General features: G+C 39.6%; 1 pseudogene; it reads left to right on the top strand.

Annotated features, from left to right (window-relative positions):
• The first annotated feature begins 787 nt into the window (after positions 1-787).
• LOC103234396 (uncharacterized) lies at positions 788-8506 on the top strand (annotated as a pseudogene).
• Positions 8507-8920: the final 414 nt, after the last annotated feature.

Raw genomic sequence — 8920 nt, 5'->3', positions numbered from 1 at the left:
TACTACAGTTTCTCTGCTTCTGTAACATTTGTCTTTAGACTCAGTGGACTCAAACTGTCATTCCAACGTATATCACCACTTCTTTCAGCCTCTCACGTCATGGGAGACATTAATCAGTGTCTAAAAAGCATGTGGAAGCCAGAAATAAAGATGTATGTGCCAATGTTTTCCTTTTATCTTTTCTTTTTTCTTATTGGCAATTAATATTTGTGTGTGTGTGTGTGTGTGTGTATGTGTGTGAGACAGAGTGTCACTCTGTTCCCTATGCTGGAGTGCAGTGGCATGATCTTAGCTCACTACATTCTCTACTTCCACAGTTCAAGCAATTCTCCTGCCTAAGCCTCCCAAGTAGCTAGGATTACAGGTACCTGTTTCCATGTCTGGCTAATATTTTGTATTTTTAGTGGAGATGGGGTTTCGCCATGTTGGTCAGGCTGGTCTCAATCTCCTGACCTCAGGTGATCCACCTGCCCTGGCCTCCCAAAGTGCTGGGATTAAAGGCATGAGCCATCACACCTGGCTGGAAATTTCTTTTCTTTTTCTTTTTTCCTTTTCTTTTTTTTTTAATGAGACGGAGTCTTGCTCTGTTACCCAGGGTGGAGTGCAATGGTGTGATCTCAGCTCACTGCAATCTCTGCATCCTGGGCTCAAACAATTCTCTGCCTCAGCTTCCCAAGTGGCTGGCATTTGCCCACCACCATGCCTGGCTAATTTTGTTTGTAAATGTATCCCATATTTATCAGAATCTTGCAGTTGAAGTAATGTGTTTTTGTTGTTTCTTTCACTTATGTGTTTTCATTTTGCCCAAGACCATTGTCCAGAGCAGAGCCTACAAGATTCTTTCCAAATTGTGATACTGAGAAGATATGAAAAATGTGAATATGGCAATTTAGAGTTTAAAAAAGCCAGTGAAAGTGCGGATGAGTGTAAGATGCACAAAAGAGGTTATAATGGACTTAACCAATGTTTAATAACTACCCAGAGAAAAATATTTCTATGTGATAAATATGGGAAAGTCTTTCACCAATTTTCAAATTCAAACAGACATGAGATAGGACATACTGGAAAAAACCTTTCAAATGCGTAGAATGTGGCAAAGCTTTTAACCAGTTCTCAACCCTTACTATACATAAGAAAATTCATCCTAGTGAGAAACCCAACAAATGTGAAGAATGTGGCAAAGCCTTTAAGTACTCCTCTACTCTCACTGCACATAAGAGAATTTATACTGGAGAGAAGCCATACAAGTGTGATAAATGTGGCAAATCTTTTATTGCATCCTCAACCCTTAGTAAACATGAGATCATTCATACAGGAAAGAAACCCTACAAATGTGAAGAATGTGGCAAAGCCTTCAACTGATCCTCAATTTTTACTACACATAAGAAAATTCATACTGGAGACAAACCCTACAAATGTGAAGAATGTGGCAAAGCCTTTCACCTATCCTCACACCTTACTACACATAAGATACTATATACTGAAGAGAAACCCTATAGATGTAGAGAATGTGGCAAAGCTTTTAACCATTCCACAACCCTTTTTTCACATAAGAAAATTTGTTCTGGAGAGAAACCATACAAGTGTGATAAATGTGGCAAAACCTTTATTTCATCCTCAAACCTTAGTAGACATAAAATAGTTCATACTGGAGAGAAACCCTACGAATGTGAAGAATGTGGCAAAGCCTTCAACCGGTCCTCACACCTTAGTAGACATAAGATAATTCACACTGGAGAGAAACTCTACAAGTGTGAAGAATGTGGTAAAACCTTTACCTGGTCCTTAAGCCTTAGTAAGCATAAGAAAACTCATATTGGAGAGAAACCCTACAAATGTGAAGAACGTGGCAAACCTTTTAACCGGTCCTCAGACCTTAATAAACATAAGAGAATTCATACTGGACCGAAAATCTACATAGTGAAGAATGTGGCAAAGCTTTTAGATGTTTCTCATACCTTAATAAGCATAAGATAATTCATACTGGAGAGAAACCCTATGAATGTGATGAATGTGGGAAAGCCTTTGACCACCCCTCTGCTCTTACTAAATATGAGAATTTATATGGAACATAAACCTTACAAGTACAAAGAATGTGACAAAGCTTTTTAAGACAGTTCTCAATGCGTATTAAAACAATGAATTTATAAATAATTAACTTCTAACTATAGAGGATTCTACTATACTGTAATTCAAGATTAAACTGTAAACACTTTAACATGAATATTTCTTGAATGTATGATTGGTTATGTAGATAGTTTCTTTTAGATTCATGTGACCAATGTAATAATTAGAGAAAACATTTGAAATGGGATAAAATCAATCAAAATCACATCTTTTCAATGGCTTGGTGTAATTGCCATGCGTTTGGAAATGGCCAGACGGCTAACAAGAAACAAAGACAAGATTTTGGCTTTGCTCTATCATTGTTTTTGACCTCTTGAAATCTGAAATCCTGGCTAAAGTATTCAAAGGGAGTATTTTATAGGTGAATTCCTAGGGTTTCAAAGGCAATGAGGGAAGAATTTTGATAGGCAGGAAAATTCACACTATACATACACATTGCTTTTCTCTGATTTGCTTTAACACTGAAAAGGTGAAGATTGTAAATGTAGACTCAACTTAGAGTACATTAACAAAAGATTTGTTTTTCAAAAAACCGAATGTATAAAATAATAGGTAACAGATGCCATTAGCTGCTAAAAAACAGTATGACTAAATTCAGTAAGTATCTAGCCATGCAAGTAACAGTCTAATTAAATGAAGACCCTAATAGGTGCATGTGGAAAGCATTGCTGTGCAGTGTTTTCTCAGCATTTTCTTCTGCCTTTTTACAGAGATACCAATTTCCCCTGGGTGACTCAGGGTGCATACTGGGAACTGAGAATGCTGTGTTCAGAGTGATTACTGAAAACATGGTTAATACACTTCTTCCATACTATAATAAAATGTTAAAATCTAACTCTGCCTTAGAAAAGCTTTTAGTAAAAAATTATCTATAGTTTACTCAATTTGGGTTCATGGAAAATTTCAATATTCCAGATAGTTCAGATACTTAAATGTCAAGGAAATCCCATAAAACATATTTGAATAAGATACAGTCATCTTAGCTAAGAATTTTGTATTACCAGTAAATTTAGAAAAAAATAGAAAAATAGTACTTTAAGCCAAATAACTGTTTGACATGTGAGTCACACCCAAACATGCTACTTCATGATCATTATTAAAGTAGCAATAGCACCACGTGCTTTCCTGGGACCTGCTGTACTGTTTTCCATTGACATAAAGTGAAGAAGGCATTGAAATGGCAAAGGAGGGTGATATAAATTGAATACTTACATAAAATAAAATTTTAAATATAAAATAGCATTTGATGTTATACAAGCATAGCTGAGACTATTAGTGTCAGGTTATATTTTTACTTATATTGACAAAATAACCATTAGCAATATTCTTATTCAGAATAATATTCCTTTTATGCTGTATATTTGCTAGCTTTTGATCAAATATTATGGGAGCTCAATAGAAATTAACAAAATGAATCTATTTTACCACCATTATTGATGCACATGCTCATTTTCCTAAAAACCCATCAGTGTTTTATAAAATATTTATACTTTTTTTCAGTTTATTGCTGAGAAGTGGTTTTCCTGCCAGAAAACTGCTATTCTCAGCTGTAACCATATTGACTAATAGTGAGTAGAAGGGAAGTGGATAAAAGGCAAATGTGTCTTCTCTGTAACTTTTTTCATCCATTGGCTGAAAAACAGGAAGATGCAGAAGATGAAAGAAAATATAATCCGTGAAAGATCATGAAGAAACTCTCTTAACTAGACAAAAAACCCCATGGGGGATTTTTTTTTTTCATTATTATACTCTCTGCTTCTATGAGTTTAAATTTTTTTTTTTTTTTTTTTTTTGAGACGGAGTCTTGCTTTGTCGCCCAGGCTGGAGTGCAGTGGCCGGATCTCAGCTCACTGCAAGCTCCGCCTCCCGGGTTTACGCCATTCTCCTGCCTCAGCCTCCTACAGGCAAGCTCCGCCTCCCGGGTTTACGCCATTCTCCTGCCTCAGCCTCCTACAGGGCCCGCCGCCTCGCCCGGCTAGTTTTTTTTTTTGTATTTTTTGGTAGAGACGGGGTTTCACCGAGTTAGCTAGGATGGTCTCGATCTCCTGACCTCGTGATCCGCCCGTCTCAGCCTCCCAAAGTGCTGGGATTACAGGCTTGAGCCACCGCGCCCGGCGAGTTTAAATTTTTTTACACTTTACATAGAAATAAACCTAGGCTTACACAGAAAGAAACCTAGACTTTTGGCCGGGTGTGGTGACTCATGCCTGTAATCCCAGCACTTTGAAAGGCTGAGGTGGGTGGATCACCTGAAGTCAGGAGCTGGAGATAAGCCTGACCAATGTGGAGAAACCCCGTGTCTACTAAAAATACAAAATTAGCCAGGCGTGGCGGCGCATGCCTGTAATCCCAGCTACTTGGGAGGCTGAGGCGCAGGAATCACTTAAACCCAGGAAGCTGGGGCAGGAGAATCACTTGAACCTGGGAGGCAGAGGTTGCCGTGAGCTGAGATCACACCACTGCACTCCAGCTAGTGCAATAGAATGAGACTGTCTCAAACAAAACAAAACAAAAAAACAGATAAAAGAGGGAAAAAATGGATTACTGACAATAGCTAAGGTATGGAATCAACCTAAGTGTCCATCAATAGGTGAATGGAGAAAAAAAATGTGGCATACGTACACAATGAAATGCTATTCCGCCCTTAAAAATAAGAAAGTCTTGTTTGCAACAACATTCATGAACCTAAACGATGTTATGCTAAGTAACACAGTACAGAAAAAACAAAAAACTTATTTATTTATTTATTTTTTTGAGATGGAGTTTCACTCTTGTCATGCTAGCTTCCAGTGCAGTGGTACCATCTCAGCTCACTGCATCCTACACCTCCCAAGTTCAAGCGATTCTCCTGCCTCAGCCTCCCCAGTACTTGAGATTACAGGCACGCACCACCTTGCCCAGCTATTTTTTATATTTTTAGTAGAGATTGGGTTTCACCATGTTGGCCAGGCTGGTCTCAAACTCCTACCGCAAGTGATTCACCCACCTTGGCCTCTCAAAGTGATAGGATTACAGGCGTGAACTACCACGCACGGCCAAAAGCCTAGGTTTCTTGGCTGGGCGCGGTGGCTCAAGCCTGTAATCCCAGCACTTTGGGAGGCCGAGACGGGCGGATCACGAGGTCAGGAGATCGAGACCATCCTGGCTAACACGGTGAAACCCCGTCTCTACTAAAAAAAAATACAAAAAAACTAGCCGGGCGAGGTGGCGGGCGCCTGTAATCCCCAGCTACTCGGGAGGCTGAGGCAGGAGAATGGCGTGAACCCGGGAGGCGGAGCTTGCAGTGAGCCGGGATCGCACCACTGCACTCCAGCCTGGGCGACAGAGGGAGATTCCGTCTCAAAATAAAATAAAATAAAATTAAATTAAAAAAACACATACATAAAGAATTATATGAGTTTGCCTATGTAGCTATTTATGTATACAAAAGATATTAATCAACAAATATTTTAAATTTCCCAGCCTACACTGAGGATGCAGATATAAACTTACTCTCACCTATATGGATTCATATCATCTCAGAATGGAACACAGCCATACAATGTTGTGTTTAAACATCAACAAAGCTTCACGTTTAGGTGCATGGCCTGGGAAGTAAGTTTTTGGTAAAGCCATGTAAGACTCTAGTTTCAGCTTAGCATTTCAGGGCCCTGCTTCCTTTCTCACTGTTTGCCTCAGAGGCAAAAGACACCCTCAGAGGCACAAGATTTCTTCCATTACCTTTCAGTTTTGCTGATGTTTCTCCTGGGAAATGTCTGCAGTAGGTTCTTCCTCTGTAGTTCTTCTTACCGTGCCTGCAAAACAAACTATCTCTAGTGTCTGCATGGGTTTCCACTTCCTGTCCCCACCTGAGGAATGGAAAGCAAGGGCACAGTCCTTGCTCATGTTTTGGAGTGAAAGGAGCATGAAGGTCATGTGAGCTTTGCCGAGGCTTCTCCTGCCCTCACGTCAGATCTAGCCCCTAACTCCAAGCAGCGCAACGTAGTTTCTTAATGTACAAATAAGATCTACTTTAATATGGTCTATTGCTATTGGATCTGCCATATGCAATTTCAAGATATTCCCCTATACCTGCCCACAATGATCCTCCAGGAATAAAATGAGCTCCTGAGTGAGAAACTCTGGTGTATACTGAACTTTTTGTGTATTTTTGTTGAGTTTCTCTATCCATGCTTTGAGAGGGCTGTGGACATGGAATTCCAATGATTCTGATGTTCAAGGGTGGTTTTTACCCTCCAGATGTCTCAACTTTGCCTTTGGTCTTCCTGTCAGTCCTGTTAAAGGGTTGTGAAGTCTGGAGTTGCTGGGGCTTCCTCAGTTCCAGATTCTACTATTCCTTCTTATGGGTTCCGAGGTCTGTGAATCAGGCCCCACCCCAGCATGTCACCATGTCTGGTTCTGGCCATGTGTCCTACGACTGGATAGTTCTTGCACATTCTCTATGGGTTGAGGAGGAGGGAGGTGTGTGAGTCAGCATGAATCACAGGCAGTTTTCAAAGATTAATGTTGTAACTTTTTTTTGGATTTGGATATTAGTTTTTGTTTTTGTTTTGTTTTGCTTTGTTTGAATCAGCGTTTCATTCTTGTTGCCCAGGCTGGAGTGCAATGGCGTGACCCCGGTTCACTGCAACCTCTGCCTCCTGGGTTCAAGAAATTCTCCTGCCTCAGCCTCCTGAGTAGCTGGGATTACAGGTGCCCACCACCATGACCAATTAATTTTTTTGTATTTTTAGTAGAGACTGGGTTTCACCATATTGGCCAGTCTGGTCTTGAACTCCTGAACTCAGGTGGTCCGCCCACCTCGGCCTCCTAAAGTGCTGGAATTACAGGTGTGAGCCACCCATCCAGCCTGGGTATTGGCTTTTTAGGACAGGACACAAACAAGTGGCCCATTAGGTGTCTGGCAGTCCACAGCAACAGTCATGTTCACAACCCATTTTCAACAGGGAGAAGAGACCAAAATGTGTAAAATGATAATAACCTAGTTAAACTTATCAGCTCAGATTTCAAATGCTGTGCAAATTCTACAGAATACAGTGAGGCTTTCAGTGACCAAGGGAAACGTGGGAAGGGTGAGGTCTCTCCAGTTGGACTTTTTGCTGCCTCAGAAATCATGAGTTGCTAAGGTGAGTATCAGCTCTAACCCAGTCAATCCAATGAAGGCACATTGAATCTAATCATTTCCTTCACTTTCAATGTAAGAAGGGATGTTTTATTTAGTGCTTACTTTTTCTCTCCACTTTTGTGCTTTCACATATGTGTGTATTTAACATAATCAAGTATAATTGTCAATTGAGATCTAATGACAAAGACTGAAAGTGGCAAAATGGAAGTAGAAATTTCATGTAAATATTAACAAAATGAGAGCAGAAGAAGTCAAAATAATATTACACAAGTTACATCTTAAGTAAAAAACTATCGTATTTTATAAAATGTACTTTAAGTCAAAACTTCAGAAAGACAAAGGAGGACATTAAACAATATATAGATTCATTCACTGGGAACCTACGATAAATTTGTTTATACATGTGTATTTGTGTGTGTGGGAAGTATATAAAGAAATTACCAACAAAATTGAATCACACAGAGCAAGAAATATAATTAGAGTAGGATATTTCAATACCCCACTTTCTATAACAATAGTAAAACAAGACAGAATATTAGTAAGGGAACAGAGGACTAGAAGGCAGTAAAAAACAATAATTTCTAATAAAGGTATAGAGAACTCTCCTTAACAACATCAGGATACACAGCCTTCTCAATGTCTTATACAACATTCCCCTTCATAGACCACCCGTTAGGTCAAAAACAGAGTCTTCATACTTTTTTTTTTTTTTTTTTTGAGACGGAGTCTCGCTCTGTCGCCCAGCCTGGAGTGCAGTGGCACCATCTCGGCTCACTGCAAGCTCTGCCTCCCGGGTTCACGCCTTTCTCCTGCCTCAGCCTTCCGAGTAGCTGGGATTACAGGCACCCACCACCTCGCCTGGCTAGTTTTTTGTATTTTTTAGTAGAGATGGGGTTTCACCGTGTTAGCCAGGATGGTCTCAATCTCCTGACCTCGTGATCTGCCCGTCTTGGCCTCCTAAAGTGCTGGGATTACAGGCTTGAGCCACCGTGCCCGGCCAACACATTTTTTAAAACTGAAATTTTATAGGTTACTTTCTATGACAAAAATCTAATTAGAGTATAAAACAATAATATAAATGATTGATAAATTTACAAATATATAGAAATTATACAACACACTCTTGAGCATGTACTTGTTGAAATAACTGGGCTAGGTGTGGTGGCTCACGCCAGTAATCCCAGCACTTTTGGAGGCCAAGGCGGGTCAATTTAACTCCATCTCAAAAAAAAAAAAAAAAAAATCAAAAATTAAATAATCAATGTTGTGAAGATATCTATACCGCTCAATGTAATCTACAGATTTAATGCACTGTTTTTCAAATGTATCATTGCATTTTTGAAGAAATAAAAACACCAAATCCAAAAGTATATGGAATCTAAAGAGAAAATAAAGTACCCAACGATCTTCAAATATATATATGCATATGTATATATGTACATAAATACATATATGTATGTTTATTGTGTGTATAGATGTATTTTTTGAGATGGAGTTTCACTCTGTCTCCCAGGCTGGAGTGCAGTGGCATTATCTAGGCTCACTGCAACCTCCACCTCCTGGGTTCAAGCAATTCCCCTGCCTCACCCTCCTGGGTAGCTGAGACTACTGAAACGTGCACCATGTCCAGCTAATTTTTTGCATTTTAGTAGACATGGGGTTTCACCA

The sequence above is a fragment of the Chlorocebus sabaeus genome, chromosome 6 (genome assembly GCF_047675955.1).
Source record: "Chlorocebus sabaeus isolate Y175 chromosome 6, mChlSab1.0.hap1, whole genome shotgun sequence".
In the NCBI taxonomy this organism is placed as follows: Eukaryota; Metazoa; Chordata; class Mammalia; order Primates; family Cercopithecidae; genus Chlorocebus; species Chlorocebus sabaeus.
Note: the sequence above shows the minus strand (reverse complement) of the source record. Positions and strands in the feature narration are given on the sequence as shown.